The following is a 17,443-nucleotide window of genomic DNA, read 5'->3' on the forward strand; positions in this document are numbered from 1 at the left end:
ACTGACCTAGCACCCAAGTTGTTTCCTGGGCATTTTAATTTCTCTGGATGTAGAATGATATCACAACATTCTCAGATTCACAAATCAATCCACATGGGTAAAAGCCCACCTGCCCAATTTTTTATTGGAGCCAATCCTGAGTCTCTGAGTCTGATAATGGATAGATAACAGAGAGGACTCCACATACCCTCCCTCCTCATTTAAAAGGGTTTCTATGTCATGTAAAGTTGTCTGTTATGCCATAGAAAGAGACCTGGGTAGTTTTGTCTCAATTTTTCCTTTTATAATTAGTATAGATTCTTCCCCAGTGTTGAAATTATGCTGGCCATTGCTTTTATTATTGTATTTCAATTACTATCTTTTTTCTTTACCTTCATAGGCATTTTATTAAGAAAACTGAGAAACACTACACCAGGGGCTGCTAGCCAGGCTCCATTTTTAGCTGGAACTCCTATAGCTTCTTAATGAATAATTAAAACATGCCTGGGGAGGATATTCAACAACTAAATCAATGCTAGAGATTATTTGCTAAAGAAGTATAATCTGGCCACCTAACTGTGAAAAGATAGAAAATATTTTTTAAGAGAGAAATAAAATGCCTAACAACTGACTAAGATCCCTAATAGAAATGATGACAAAGGATGGTATTCCTAAAATAAAAGGCTTATGCAGACAGCTCAAGTTGCTCTCCACCCAAGCAGAATTAAGAGTACCATTCTGCAGATTTGGGATTAATGTCACCAGATCGAGTCCTAGCTATAATGCAGGCAATAACGTTTTGTAAAAAAGAACACCATGTGGCGGCCTTGCTAATCTTCTGGATGAGAATCAGTTGGAAGTTGGCAACACATATTGACATGCCTTGGACTAAAAGAAGTTCTTAACATGACACTGCAGTTTTTAGGGCTATTCAGAATTAATATGAGAGACATGGTCAAATATAGTGTGGAATATGGACAACTATAAAATCGTTGAATAGTAAGCACTTAAGTCAAATGAAATCTTCAAATTTTGGAATAGTTCAAATAAAAGCCTAGAGGTAACTGGAGATCACAGTTGATGTCTATTTGGATGGAGAATAGGAAAACTACTGCTAGAGGAGGGTCCATTTAAGGTTGAATTTGGCCGTTATTTTTGAAAAGGATTTAGGTCTAAGTTCTTTAGTTTGAGAACGTAGAGAAATGGGTAGATAGCTCATTCTGGAAGCTGAAACTGCTTCTACCAAGAATAAAATGTTCCCCCATGAGAAATATGAGCTCTCCATGTTTAGAGCCCTAAATAAAGGAGGTCCAATCCCCTTTCTGAGGTCAATGTTAATATCCTCAGCCTTCCAAGAGAGTTTAACAACTCCAAGTTCTCCTCCAGCCAAATGAGGAAAAACTTAACAAGAAAGAGCTTGCCTTCAACATGGCTAAAACTACAGCCTGATTTAACCTATTTTCCCAAATAAGATGTATCATAAAGCAGGATAGGGATACTAAAAGGGGATGGGAACTGAGGGACTAAGACTGGGATAGGATCAAGAGGTGGGCAAAATGTTTTTAATAGCAAAACCTCAGTACTCTGGCAGCACATAACAGGCAAGCGTCTTGTCTGAACTAGTCAGCCCTGCCCTTTCAATAGGAGGGGCCCAGCTAATCCTTGGATAAAATTATTTTAGAACTAAAAGAGAATTTAGAGATTATCTAGTCTAGCCCCCTTGCTTAAGGACACTTGGGCCCTGAGAGATTAAAAGACTTGCTGGGCTCACATGGTTAATTAGTTGCAGAAGTGGAAATATAACTCAAAATCTCCTGATGCTCATTATGATGTTCTTCTTGCTCCTTTTATGGAAATTCTAAGGGAGGCAGCATGACACAGCCAAAACAGAATTATCTCAACTCCAGTTTTTGAGTTCTAGTCTTCTCCGTCCTAGTTTGAGTGATAGAATCCTAGAAGCCAGGACTTCATTTTGTTCCATCTGCTACCCTAAGCAAGAATCCCCAAAATGATAGTAGCAATGAGCAACTGTGTGGGCAACTAGGCTCTTGTAAACCCTTCTCAGGGATGGATCTCTCACTGCCTCAGAGGGAGCTGATATGACTCGGCAGCAGCTTTTCTTGATGACCTGAAATCTGCTTCCCTGAAATTTTTATTTTGACCTCCAAGAAGGCACCTTCTTCTCTTCCACATGATAGCACTGCTCATTTAATTCAACAAATATTCACGCAAAGCCTGTATTTGCTAGGTTGCATTCTGTATTTTGGAACTATAAACCTGACATTGCAGAACACATAATCTAGTCAGGAACATGATCGTTCATTGCTATTAAATATGATAATACATGCATATAATTGCCAGGCACATGTAAATAATAAATACTAGACATTATTCTTATTAACTATTATACAGCTATTTCGTCTTTTCATGCCCAAACTAAATCTCCACTTTGCTTAAGCATGCAACATAGAATGTGGCCTCTAGATCAGGGGTTGGCAAAGTTTTTCTTTACAGGGCCAGACGGTAAATACTTTAGCTTTTGCAAGCCATATGGTTTCTGCCACAACTACTCAATCCTGCATATCTAGCATGAAAGCAGCTATAGAGAATATGTAAATGATGGCTGTGGCTGTGTTCTAATAAAACTTCATTTATCAAAACAGGCAACTGCTTGCATTTGACCCACAGGCCACAGTGTGCCAACCTCTGCTTTAGATGCTTCACTGTCTCCACCACCCTAGTTCAGTTTGACAATGACTTTCTAAAGTGGAAAGATAAACACCTTTAGGGTCTGCCCTAAAGATAGCAGGACCAGTATAAAGTACAATAGTGTTATAAATACCATGAGTAGGATACTATAAGCCAATTGCTATAGCTCATGATGGTTATCTTTTAAAGTAAGAAGAGTATTTACATCAATTTACTTTTAGTTTAAATGTGCATGCAGGGATACGATCCCATTTTATTTTATTTGCTACATCTCATTGTTGGCTTATATTAATTTTGAGGTCATCTAGAAATCCTGATTCCTGAGAGTAAAGATGAAGTATCTTATTAAATCAAAGTTAGCATTCTAAACAATGGGAAACCTCCAACCCCCTTTCTTCAAATCAGCTTTCAAAATTCTGAGAGGCAGACTTAAATCTACTACCTGCACCAACCCCCTGCCATCCCCCTAACCAGGGCAAGAGATTAAAGGATTCCACCCTAGGAAAATAGGCTTTACAAAAAGATACTGGTATTTACAAATCCCCAGCTAAAAAGCTGAGCTCTTTCTGGGGTGGACAGTGAAGTTTACCCTACCAGTTGTCAAGCCCTGCCTGTAAATACACAGCTTTCAATTAGCTTTTTTAGTGCCTCATTTTTAAATATGATCAGATAGCCAGGGATCACCAGGCATTTCAGCAAAAGCTCCAGTTTTTTAATAGAGACCTATATAAACATGAAAAAAAGAAGAAGCAGCCCAAATAACTAGAAACAATATAAGGAATTTTAAAACATCTTCCCATTGCAAAAAAGCTGTAACTAATATTTTCTGAGAAAAGTTGTTAAACCTATTAGATTAATTAAACAATTAGTAGGATGCTATGGGGGGAAGTGATATTCAGATATTCAGAGAATATGAAAAACATTAGTATTTAAAAATATGACAATAGAAAAAGTAAATATAAAACCTAGAATATAAAGTTGAGAAAGTCATTCAGAAAATAGAATGAAAAGAAAAAGTGAGAGCATCAGTACAGAAGATCTAACATTTAGTTAATAATAGGAATTCCAAAATGAAAGAACAGAGAAAACAGTAAAGAGGACATTATCAAAGAAATAAAGCAGGGGAATTTTCTAGAACTGAAGGAAATTAAACACTGGATTGAAATGTCCCATAATTGCTCAGCCCAACAAACACAGCACCTTCAGCCATCATAGCGCAAGTGGTTAGCTGAAGTATGGAGTTACTCATACAACCAATATTTATTGTCTGGGGCCAGGCACTGGTGGTCCAGCACACACAGGAAAGACAAAATCCCTGACTTTGAGAAGGCTAGAGGCTAATGGTGGGTCAACCTGCTTCATGTATCCCCCAGAGACTCACTTCACTAAAAGACACATTTTACCCCAGACTAAGAAGTGTTTGGCTTTAGTGAACCATAAGCCTGATCCAGATGATTGTCCTGCACCATCATAACTGACAGCCTCACTCTTCATCTTGGGAGCCTGGCAGAAACTTAACTTTCCTCCTCAAGGAGGGTCTTCCTTGCCCCAATTCTCTGAAACAGGTTATATGTAAATACTTATGCCTTCTTTCTGCAGTCCACCATGACAACCGACCTTCCCCCAGAGTTGGCATAATAGTAGAAATCATGTTGACCACAACAACAAACATGTGATGTATGGCCTTCTCGAACCTCTTTTTTTAATGAGATGTAAACAAGCAAATGAGGATAAATAAATATGTAAAATTCGGCTTAGCACTTTGCTGGCTTTTTTCACACATTATCTTTACAATTTTGTAAAGTACACATTCATGACCATTTATATACAAATTTCAAAAGGGTTTCAGTAACCTCCCCAGGGACTCACAGCTAGGGAATGGCGCAGCTGGAGTCACATCCAAGGCCTCCGATCCAAACCCCAAGTTCTTCCTTCCCTCGTACTTGTACAGACTCAAATGTACAATCAATGTTCCTCTTAAACTCCTCTCACAAAAAACTTGTGTAAATCCACATCTATCTTAAAATCACCTCCTAAATTAATCATTAGTAATCATGCATCACAAATTAATCTCTGAATTGATGCAATAGAAGACTTGACATTACCAGGAAGCATATACGAGGTACCAAGATCCTGATCTGAGGGAGACAACAAACTAACAAAAAACTCAAGGGGGCCATACATGCACCATGGTTCTCATAGAGGACTCATGGATTGTGAGTTGTTTACCAATGAGTTAAAACCTTTCGTACATGCTTACCAAACACTTTTACTTTTTGTGTGTGTGGTTGTTTTATTCTTTACCCATTTTTTCTATTGGGATATTCATGGCTAGTGAGGTGGAAATTTTTATGTCCCCTTGGAATTTTTCATATAAAGAAGAGTTGAAGGAAAGGCTTGTGTAGTCTGACAAAAAGAAGCCTCTGGTCAGACGTGATTATAAACCATAGACAAAGAGCTGCTCTTGATGTAGGAGCCCATGTAGGAAACAGAGTACGAACTGCCATTTATTAGGTGTTAAAACATGAAAACTGGAATTTCTACAAACCAAACAGCCTGAGTCAGATTTCAAGATAGTCTGGATATCATCTGAAGACAGTCTCTCATCCATCTCTCTGTAGATATCTGGATAGACATGGAATTGTATCCACCCTACTCCAACTCACAGCAGGGGACTAGGGTCTGGGCTTATTTATACCCCAGATCTTCCCAGCTAAGTCCAGAAAATGAAGGATGAATCGAAGTGAATTCTAGTCTTGAATGTTTACCACATTCAAGGGATGTTAGCCACAGCAGAATTGTACTCATCATACTTCTTATTACAAATAGTACCACAGAACTCCCGGAGATATTGCAGGACAAATGAACCTTAGCCACAAATTTTTGTCAGTGTTTTTTCAGAGGCCTTGGGCCCTGGTTTTAAGTAGAAGTATACTCCTTCAGGCTGGAATTCAATACGACTCCCCAAGTAGTAGCTGTACCTTGATGAGTTCACTTAGCCCAGTGGTATTTCAGCCATGTTCAAAGCTACATTTGTAAGAACAGAGTCTAATCTTTAAATCTGTCCAATACCCTATAGCCCATCATAGCCATGTTCAGCAGACAAGTTTCACAGTCTCAGAGTTTCAAAGCCAATGAAAGTCTCAAGAGTAGATTGTTGACCATAAAAGAAGTAGGGGCACAAAACTAGACCAGGTCTGTTCGCACTTTAGGAAACATTTCAGAAATTACCTAACATCAGCTGGGCATGGTGGCTTATGCCTGTAGTCCCAGCTTCTCAGGAGGCTGAGACAGGAGGATTGCTTGAGCTCAGGAGTTCGAGGCTGCAGTGGGCCATGATCGCACCCCTGCACTCCAGGCTGGGTGACAAAGAGAGAGCCCCATCTCTACAGAAAAGTTAATGAATAAATTGAAAGAAGAAATCATCCAGCAACTACGGGTGAGTGGTCAAGAAGCTTAAGACTGCTGTTTCATAGACAGAACATCAGTCTAGTTGCCCATCATTGGTCATTCAAGTAGGAAAGGACATCTCACCTTCCTAGATTCTTCCTCATATATGGGCACAGACTGTGCCAAGGCCCCAGCAGGTCTCATGGACAGATGTGAGTAGTAGTCATTCCACCTTCTTGCTAGTATGCACACAGGAACAAAGCTTGGACAGACGGCCATGCTAGCTTATTTAAGAAGAATTTGACAAAGCCCTCCAATAGCTAGGCACCTAAGGCGCTATCATCCAAGTAATAGCAGCTAATAGTGATCCTCTCTCATCTCTCTACTCCAGTCTCCCCAGCCAGAAATAGCAAATCCGTCCATGCCAAAATGATGTACACTCATTGCAGCACTCCTGAAGCATAAAAAATTCTCCCATACACGAAATTTCTTTGGCCTGCAGGTAAACATGACATTTCTCCATATTCTCATTTAAAAAACACTAACACATTTGACTACTTCATATTTTTAGATGCCACAAATAAAATCATAGCCAAAATTAAAAAGCAAGCAACCAACTAGAAAAAGTATGTACAGCAAATATGAAAGAGAAACAGTTCATATCTTTGTTGTTTGAGAAACTAATTGGTAAAAAAAAAAAGCACAGTCATAAAAAGACAATTAATCAAAGAGAAATTATAACTATTATAAAATACACACAGAGACCATCAAAAATTTTATTTCAAAGAATGCACATTTCTCTTATTATTTGGTTTCCTAACAAAATGTTTTTAATGATTTTTAAATTAGACCTAGAACACTACTTCTTTTACCACCAGTCCTTCCCCAACCCTAGGTGTGAGCTCACATGAGCCCCTCAGAGCCCATAGGTCCCAATGTGATAGACCAGATATATCAGCTTCATTTCATCTCTGAATGCCCCCTGTCTCTTTCTCTGGTAATTTTTCATAAGGAACACAGCAAAGGGAAAACAAGTCCGGAAATCAGGTACCTCATACCTGAAAATATATGTTTGTTTTTTCATAAAGAAAAGCAATTCTAACTGTATAGCATAAAGCAAATGTATGAGATTGGGAGGATGTGAACTGGTTTGCTAAGGATACAATTGAACTTGAATTATGAATTCACAAAATGTAAGCAACAATCATTGAAGAGTGTAGAAAATATACTGCTGACCTAGAACCCTGGCTTTCACACTTTCACAGCTTTTCAGAACACAAGAATCATTCACTAAATACTGACAAGAATTCTTAGAATAGAACAGAGAGAAGAGACAGATTTGTCCCTGCCCTTTGATGGGTGTCTTAGCAGGTCAGTGGATTCTCTGACTAGCTGGTTTAATTAAACCCAAAGCAGCTGAGATCCGACCCCTAGAAATAAGGAAAGAGCTCCACAGACCAGAATGTATCCCAAGAAGAAACTTCGACTCTAGATAGAATAATCAGATTAGAAAGAAGTGTTCATTCTAGGCAGGAATCATAGAATTTTAGATTAGAGAAGACCTAACACTGAAAGTGCCTACGTAATGCACGAATGGATGAACATGCAGTTCTCCTGGGAGTACACCACCTTATAATTGTTGAATAGAACTTCCTTCCATACCATATACTAACTTGAAATCTTCCTCCCTGTTTGACTTTAGACCCAGGTGGTGTGGCACACATCACTTGGAAATCTGTCCTGGTTGCTTACATCTAATATTGGACCAGGTAATGTTGCTAATCTGAGTGTGACAGTATAAGGAGTGAATGGAATCCTGTGAGTATCCCTTTAATGTGTCCCCACACATCCTTTCTTCTTCCCTCTGGCTCAGAGGAAGAGTGTCTCCCCTCCATCAAAAGTTCCTCTTTCCATCTGCACTCTATCCCAGTGGTTCTCAAACTTTAAGGTGTATCAAAATTGCCTGGAGAGCTTAATAAAATATAGATTAGGAGTTACCATTCCAAAGTTGCTGATTCACTAGGTCTTGGATGTGGCTCAAGAATTTGTGTTTCTAAGTTCCCAGGTGATGCTGATGCTGCTGGTCCAGGAGCCACACTCTAAGAACCACCACTCTATATTAGAGGTCAAAAACCTTCTGTCGAGGGCCAGACAGGAAATAGTTCAGACTTTGCAGGCCATGTGTTCTCAGTTGCAACTACTCAACTCTACCATTGTCGTGTGAAAACAGATAGACACAATACATAAATGAGTAGATATTCACTGTGTTCCAATAAAACTTTAGTCACAAAAAAATAAGTCATGGACCAGCATATGTGCTGTCATTTATCAAATTCTGCACCAGACCCTTGCTGCTCAGAGTTCTACTCTCATCCCTTCCCTTTACACCCAAGTTTCTTGATCAAGTCAACGCTCATTGTCTCCTCTTCTATATTTCTTTCTTTCTGCAACCCCCATAATCTGGCTTCCGCACCTTCTATTCCACTGAAATTGCTCTCAGCAGTCACCAGTGCTATCATATGAGAGTTTTCAGTCCTTTTCTTATCTACACGTTTCTCTTGCAATGGCAATGTTGACCACTCATCTTTTTCAGTTTCCTCTGCTGGCTTCTTTGACATCACTTTCTCATAGCTCCCAGCATACTTTTCTTTCTGCTGCTGCTGAGTTTTCCATTTCTCTGACCAGGATCAGCTTCACAGAAGTGAAACCAGTGCAGTGGCAGAAGACCCAGTGCTCAGAAGGGCACTTGCTTGGGATTTAATGTTTTGCAGTCATTATCTTGAAATTCTTAATTTTATCTTTGAATTTCTGTTTTATAAGTGAAGTCCAATGGGACAATGAAAACATGTGCTGGGCTTGGAGCCTCAGCTCATGTTCATCCTGTCTCTTACCGTTTCCCAGAGGTGAGTTATCAGTACCTACGTGTATTCCCCCTTTGCCTCCCTGGTCCTGCCTGGTCTTCCCCTCTCACCCTCCACCTCATGAGTGCTGCCACCCTCTGCCCCTGGGAAGGGCCTACGTAGTGTCCAAGGAGTTGAGTGCATATTTCACTCCTGCATAACACTGGCAGCATTCTGGCGCATGTGGCTGGTAATGTGGTGGGGTTGCATGTTGGCACATAAACCTCTTAGCCACCCCCATGCAGGTACTGAGCATGTTGTGACACAGACGTTTAAAGATCCTTAGGGATCATCCATATGCCATAAGTTAGGGCAGCAGATCATGGATAGAGGAGATGCCCAGCTTGACTTCCTCAAACTTCACTGTTGGCCAGGGCATGGGCATGGCAGAAGAGAAGAAGTAGCAGGCTTCAGGCCCAAGCAAACACGCAGGCCTCCCAGGCACTTATGAGGGTCTGCGCTTGTCCCACAAGCATTCCTTTGGCCAGCCCCATTGTTGGGGAAATAGGAGGAGATCTTTCCTTTTTCCTCCAAACTTCCTGAGTCTGGCTTGAATTTGTCTCTTCTGTATAGCTCAAGGCACCCTCCAGAGATGAGCCATGAAATATAAATATTCTGATATTTGCATTAAAACTTGGCATTGCTAAAGGAAGCCAGTCACAAAGACCACATATTGTATGACTCAATTTACATTACATGTCCAGAATAGACAAAACTACAGAGACAGAAAGTAGATTAATGGTTGCCTAGGACTGGGGAAGAGGATAATTGAGATTGCCAATGGGTGCAGTGGTGTTTTTTTCTGAGATGATGAAAATGTTCTAAAATTAAATTGTGGTGATGGTTGCACAACTCTGTGAACATACTAAAAACCACTGAATGAAGCATTTTAAATGGATGAATTTATTGTATGTAAATTTATGTCAATAAAGTTGTTAAAAATTGGCATTGCACAATATAGAGATGAATGATAAAATTCAGCTAATAATTTAAAGTTTTAGTTTTTCCTTATTTGGAATGATATTAAGTAGCAAGCAAAACCACCATGATGGCAAGAGAGAGATCATGGAAGAAAGGAAAATACTTTGCAATACACCTTTAACAGTGCTTTTTTCCCCTGCATTTTGAACAATGGGTTTCATATTTTTATTTGTATTAGCTCTGCCTCTGATCTCTTAAACACTGGTATTTTCCATGGCTTTGCCTGAGCCTTTTTTTTGTTTCACAGTTTCCCCAGGCAGACTTATCCAAGCTACAACATGTTCCCTCATGACTCCCAAATGTTATGTCCAGCCCAGACCACCTCACATACAAATATCCAAAGGTATATATCCAGTGAATAGCTCAAAAGATACTGCAAACTCAATATATGTAAACTTGTACTCATAATCTGCTCCTTCTCTACATTTTTCATTTTGTTGAAGGACATTACCATCCACTAAATTGCTAAAACCAGAAACACTGGAGTCCTCCTATTATTTCTTCCCACCTCCTTTCATCCAATTACTCTGTAAATCCTATAAATTCTAAAACCCAAGTGTCTTCCAATCTAGGCCTTCTTTTTTATGTGAAATTATTATTATTTAAATAATTTCAACTTTTATTTTAGATTCAGGGTGCATATGTGCAGTTCGTTACCCTGGGTAGATTGCATGATGCTAAGGTTTGGGATATGCTTGATCCTGTCACCCAGGTACTCAGCATAGTGCCCAATAGTTATTCAATACTCGCCCCTACCTCCCATACTTCCCGCTCTAGTAGTCCCCAGTGTCTATCATGTCTACTTTTGCCAACTTTATGTCCATGGGTACCCACTGTTTAGCTCTAACCTATAAGTGAGATTTTGCAGTATTTGGTTTTCTGTTTCTGTGTTAATTTGTTTAGGATAATGGCCTCTACCTGCATCCATGTTGCTACAATGAACATTATTTCATTCTTTTTATGCCTGCATAGTATTCCATGGTGTATATGTACTATATTTTCTTTATCTAATCCATGATTGATGGTCACTTAGGTTGATTCCATGTCTTTGCTATTGTGAATAGTGTTATGACGAACATATGAATGCATGTGCCTTTTTGGTAGAATGATTTATTTTGTTTTGGATATATACCCAGTAATGGGATTTCTGAGTCAAATGGTAGTTTTGTGTTATCAGTTTTGAGAAATCAGATTTCTCAAAATCAGTTTTGAGACATCTCCAAACTGATTTCCACAGTAGTTGAACTAATTTACATTCTCTCCAACAATATATAAGCATTCCCTTTTCTCTGCAACCTCACCAGCATCTGTTCTTATTTTTTGACTTTTTAATAATAGCCACTCTAACTGGTGTGAGACGGTATTGCACTGTGGTTTTGATTTGCATTTCTCTGATGATTAGTGATGTTGAGCATTTTTTCATGTTTCTTGGCTACTTGCATGTCTTCTTTTGAAAACTCTCTGTTTATGTCTTTTGCCCATTTTTAACCTTCTTGGTTAGATGTATTCTAGTTGGGAGGGGTGGTGTTGGGGGGCCTTTTTGTTTGGTTTTGGTTTTGTATAGGCCCTCTTCTTAATCTCCTCTGCCTCTGGCCTTGTTCATACCCCCATCAAATCTTACCTTGACTATTAAAAAGGTTTTGTTATGAGTCTCTTTGTCTTTAACCTTAACCACCTGCAATTCATGGCTTACATTTTCTAAAATGTAAATCTGACCACGTCACTTCCCAGCTCAAAACAATCAGATGTGTCACCATAGCTTACAAGATAAAACGGAAATGTCTCATCATGGTATACAAGTCCCTTAGATATATAAAGCCTTTTTAAAATTTCATGATAGTATTTTCATAATAGAGAAACACTGAAAACAACATAAATGCACAATGAAAACATGGTCAAGTAACTTGTGTTTTATCAACTTGATGAGGGACTCTCTTAAAATGTTAAAATATTAATTGTAAAAATAAATGTCAGTTTATTCATGTGGTATTTTATTATATTATGCAGTCATTTAAAATCAGGTTGAAAAATAGTTCACTAAAACCTTTAACTCCATTAGTATGACGGGCTAAGTGCCAAAATTGACCATCTCTGTTAAGATAAAAAACAACTAAAACTAAAATACTAAAACTGAAAGGTAAAAATGGTTATATATTTTAAATTAATGATATGGCAAGAATATAAAAGATACCGAAGCCAAACTTTAGAAAAGACACCACTGCAGCTGGCTGTCTCCATTAGAATACTTGCCAAATCAGCTCAATTTGAGTTTAAGTTTTCAAAATTTTCTGGGGATTGCCTCAATGTGAGAAATCAATGGGCAACTCCTCCCACAAAGTTGAAATCTCAAAGGGCTATGCCCCTGCAATAAGAACTAACCAGAAAGAAACTGACTCCACCTTCAAAGAACTGGTAGTGACAGCCAGCCTTTATGTGGGTTTATACCCACAATTTACATTACTTGATAAGTTTATGTTTGTTTTTGAGACAGAGTCTCACTCTGTAGCCCAGGCTGGAGTGCAGTGGCATGATCTCGGCTCACTGCAACCTCCACCTCCCAGGTTCTCCTGCTTCAGCCTCCCAAGTAGCTGGGACTACAGGAGTGTGCCACCATGCCCCTCTAATTTTTGTATATTTAGTAGAGACGGGGTTTCACTATGTTGGCCAGCCAGTTTCGAACTCCTGGACTCAAGTGATCTGCCTGTCTCAGCCTCCTGAAGGGCTGGGATTACAGGCGTGAGCCACCATGCCCGATGGACTCAGCAGTTGTTGTTGTTGTTTGTTTTTCAAGATGAAGTCTCACTCTGTCACCCAGGCTGGAGTGCAGTCGGACGATCTCAGCTCACCTGCAACCTCTGCCTCCCGGGTTCAAGCGATTCTCCTGCCTCAGCCTCCCAAGCAGCTGGGATTACAGGCTTGTGCCACTGCACCTGGCTAATTTTTTGTATTTTTTAGTAGAGACGGGGTTTCACCATGTTGGCCAGGCTGGTCTTGAAACCCTGACCTCAGGTAATCTCCCCACCTCAGCCTCCCAGAGTGCTGGAATTACAGGCGTGAGCCACTGTGCGTGGCCAACTCAGCAGATTTTTTTAAAGTTAAGAACCCAGAAATCGACCCACACATATATGGAAACTTGGTTTATGACACAGCTAGCATTGCAAATCAGTGGGGAAAGAATAAATATTTAACAAATTGTTCTTGGATAATTGGTTATCCTTATTGTTAGAGTTTGAATATTTGTCCCCTCCCAGACTCATGTTACAATTTAATTGCCATTGTAACAGTATTAAGAGATGGAACCTTTAAGAGGTGATTGGGCCATGAGTGCTCTGCCCTCATGAATGGATTAATGGCATTATTATGGGAGTGGGTTCCTTATAAAAGGGCAAGTTTGGCCCCCTTTTGCCTGTCTGTCTCTCTCTCTCTCTCTTTCGCCCTCACCCTCTCTTTGCCTTTTGACCATGGGATGACACAGCAAGAAAGTCTTTGCCAGATCTTTGACTTCCCATCCTCCAGAACTGTGAGCCAATAATTTTCTATTTATTATAAAATACCCAATCTGTGGTATTTTGTTACAGCAGTGCAAAATGAACTAATATACTTATTTAAAAGAAAAAAAAAACAGAGGCTAGGCATGGTGTCTCACGCCTATAATCCCAGCACTTTGGGAGGCTGAGGCAGGAGGATTCCTTGAGCCCAGGAGTTCGAGACCAACCTGGGCAACAGAGCAAGATCCCATCTCTCAAAAAAAAAAAAAATAGAAAAATTAGCTGGGCATGGTGCCACATGCCTATAGTCCCACACTTAGAAGGCTGAGGTGAGAGGATGGCTTCAGCCCGGGAGTTCAAGGCTGCAGTAAGCTATAGATCGTGACAGAATGAGACCCTGTCTTAAAAAAAGAGAGAGATACAGAAAGAAAATGTACTTTTACATCACGTTGTACACAAAATCAATTCTATGTGGATTAAAAACATAACTATGGAAGAGAGAACTATAACATTAAAGAAGACAGTGTAGAAGAACATCCTTAACTCCTTGAGGAGAGAAATTTTTCTTTACAAGACTCAAAGGGCACAATTATTCAAAGAAAAGTTTGATAAATTTGACTGTATCAAAATTAAAATTATCTATTTACTATTAGGCACTATAAAGGTAGTGGAAAACAGAATGGGAGAAGATATTTGAACCCATGTAACTCAGAAAATTGATATCCAGAATATATTAAAAAAAACTCGTACAAACCAATAAGAAAAGAAAACCCAAGATAACTATGAGCAAAAGATTTGAACAAGCACGCCATAGAAGAGAACCCATATGAAAAGATGTTCTGTCTCATTACTAGTTGGAAAAATTTATATTAAAACCAAATAAGAAAGATTCTCAAACTCACCAGATTAGCAAAAATTGTATCTGATAATATCAACTGAGCATTGGCAAGGATATGATGCAACCAGCATTCTTACACGTTGCTAGTAGAAGCATAATTTGGTACAACCACTTTGGAAAACAATTTGGCATTACCCATATATTTGAAGACATACACACCAATGACCCGACAGAATTACTCATGCATTATAAAGAAACTCTTAGACATTTGTAATAGAAATTGTGTTATTAAAATATTCTTTACATTACCATTTACAGTAGGAAAAACTGGAATTTGCCCAAATGTTTATCATGGACAATAAGTTGTGGTGCATTCATATAATGAAATACTTGACAACAATGTGGATGAATACAATATAACACAATGACATAGAAAAAACATAGGGATTTAATACTGGGTGAAAAAACAAATTACAGATAAATGTGTTCACATTTTTTAGTCCATTTAAATATAGATTAAAATATCCACTAAACTGTATGCTCTTTAGGAATATAACCAAATATGGTAAAATTATAAAGAGAACTAAGATACAATAAACACAAGATTTAGGAGGGTGATCACATGGCCTCTGTAGGGGTAATGAAGAGGATGAGGTGGGAAATAAGAACACAGAGGCCTCCAAAGATAATAGCAATGTTCTTTATCTTAAATTGAATGATAGGCATATGGGTGTTAATTTATGGTGATTTCGTATAACTTTTATAAATTTTTGTACATATATTCAACATTTAATACACAGTTTTTTAAAAAGAACATCTGCTGACACATAAAAATACATGATATTCTGTTAAAATGATCATTATAAATAATACAAGGTAGTGGCATGGAAACATGCTTTTGATATATTATTTAAAAATTAGAAAAGAAAATTATGTATCAAAAAATATGATTACAACAACACAAAAATTATAGTTATAAATGGGCATGAAACAAGGGAAAATAAAGATATGATTTTTAGTTTTTCTTCTTTATTTCTATCTCCATTAATGTGGTCATAATTCTGTGCCAATAATGAAATGATATATTTAAAACAGAAAATTGATGCTCTAAACAGGTCTCCCATTAAAGCTATTTAGACTATGGGCCAAATAATCAAGGTACCACCATTCACCTAGTGGCAATTTATCTCCACTGCAAAGTAGCCAAGGGAAAAAAATCAATGTCCTTATTGCTGCATTTGTGAGCCTTGCTTTATATAACAACCAAAACATGCCTCATCAGCCTCCCTCATCCATGTTACCTTCATCCTTGCAGCCATAGAAACACAGCACCTACAGCACCTAGACAGCTGAGAAAGGCCACAAAATCTTCTCGAAGGCCAACTCTGCAATCCAATGACCTCATTTTGTAAAAGGCATTGATAGTAGTTCTACAAAAGAGAAAAGTTATGATCAATTTATTCTTTGTTACTAATGGACAAAGAGAGAAAATATAACTTAAGGAAGCTGTATCAGGTTCTATTTGATTTGCAACCAAAACAGTTCTTACTATTCTGCATTTAAGTGTCATGGATAATTCAAAGTCATTAGAGACACATAATCTCAACCACATTAAGAAATAATCTAAATGTTTTTAAAAGTGATACAAAAAGTGGTGAGGAGTATTATTACTTCCAGTTGTACCTGCCCAAATATTTAAGTTTGCAAAAGAATAGAAAACAAAGTGCAAATTATTGATGGTGTTGAAATGACTTTAAATCACAACTGAAGTGTTCATACCATCAAACTTGGAAGGAAAAAAATCAATACTGCTATATTGAAGTTAAGAATAAATTAGAGGCATGTAAAAGTCTGGAATAACAATATGCTATAAAAATTACTGATATAAAAATATGCCATTTAACAAATTTGATACTACAGAGGCATAAAATTCTACATAGAGTCTGGAAGCAACCATGTGAACATAAGGAGGTAGCTGGGGTAGTGCCAACATGGTTAATTCAGAAAGAAACTCAAATTTATAACTGGTTAGGTTTAATTTCTGTTTTGAAGATAAATTACATGCCAGAAATCTATACGCTTCCATTTTTTGTACTGATATTTAAAGGTAAAAACTGGACAATATAAAAAATATATTTTCAGTAAATATTTTCCCTCTTTTCTCCCTCAAATCTCATGAATACCTCAGTTCACACACATATGCACACACACACACACACACACAGACACACACACATTTAGATGCATACCTCCCAAGCTAGATTTTCAGTAATGAACAGGTTACCAACTATAATGTAATATATAGGTAGAAAATACAGTAATTGTTTAAAAACTACTTGCATAATTTTGGTGTTTAAAAGAATGTTCAAAGATTTCAAATAAATTTCAAAGAAATTTATTTATGAAAAGTTGGAAAAGAAGCCTAAGTTGATTGACAGTTTGGAGTTTGTGTTTCCACCATCTGATCATAGCCAAAATGCAAATGCGATTAAGTTCTGAAAGACAGGAATTGCAAAGTGTCTGCAGCTTATTAGAATCTTCCCTCTAGGTACCATTCAGCAAGGGCATCAATCAAAGGTGACCCCCCGGCTTATTGTGTTAGAAGCCTCTTAGATTAGGGAAGGGGAAATATCTGGTTCATTGGTGGAATTATTATTGAAAGATCAGATTCTAAATTCATGCCTGGGATCAATAGGAAAAAGAACAGAGGTGGTTTATCTCATGGTATGGCATACAAGGAGAAAATGATGGCAGAGGTGCCATATCTTTGTCCTAAGCAAATTCTGCAATTACCTGCATCATTAGGAGATGAAACACACTCACACACATATACACATACATTTACAAGTACATTTCTTCATGTACATAAAAGTTACATAAATGCAAAACCCAATGTGTATAATCATTCAACAAAGATATTCAGCAGCTCATTTAGAAAATCAATTTTTATGCATCCATTTGACAAACTGAGTCATAATTATAAGTACCACACGTTGTTCTAGGCACCTAAAGATACAAAATAAGAAGAATTGGTCATGCTCCAATCTTATTCACAATCTAAACTAAAAGATATAAAAATCATCTAGTGGAGGAATGTACAAAGTATTATGAAGGCATAAAGAAAAAATAACTAACTCTTCCTAAAGGAACTCATAGAG

The 17,443-nt window shown here is 38.0% G+C and overlaps 2 long non-coding RNA genes across 2 annotated transcripts in view; one reads left to right on the forward strand and one right to left on the reverse strand.

Moving 5' to 3' along the window:
* The window catches only part of LOC129524462 (uncharacterized), a 447,472-nt gene that overhangs the window by 330,186 nt on the left and 99,843 nt on the right, over positions 1–17,443 (reverse strand). The window contains exon 2 of the long non-coding RNA XR_010130303.1: positions 15,587–15,715. This is a non-coding gene — a long non-coding RNA (uncharacterized lncRNA). The remainder of the gene's footprint in view (positions 1–15,586; positions 15,716–17,443) is intronic.
* The window catches only part of LOC134756894 (uncharacterized), an 84,129-nt gene that overhangs the window by 35,653 nt on the left and 31,033 nt on the right, over positions 1–17,443 (forward strand). The window lies entirely within an intron of this gene.

The sequence above is a fragment of the Gorilla gorilla genome, chromosome 13, assembly GCF_029281585.2.
Source record: "Gorilla gorilla gorilla isolate KB3781 chromosome 13, NHGRI_mGorGor1-v2.1_pri, whole genome shotgun sequence".
NCBI lineage: Eukaryota > Metazoa > Chordata > Mammalia > Primates > Hominidae > Gorilla > Gorilla gorilla.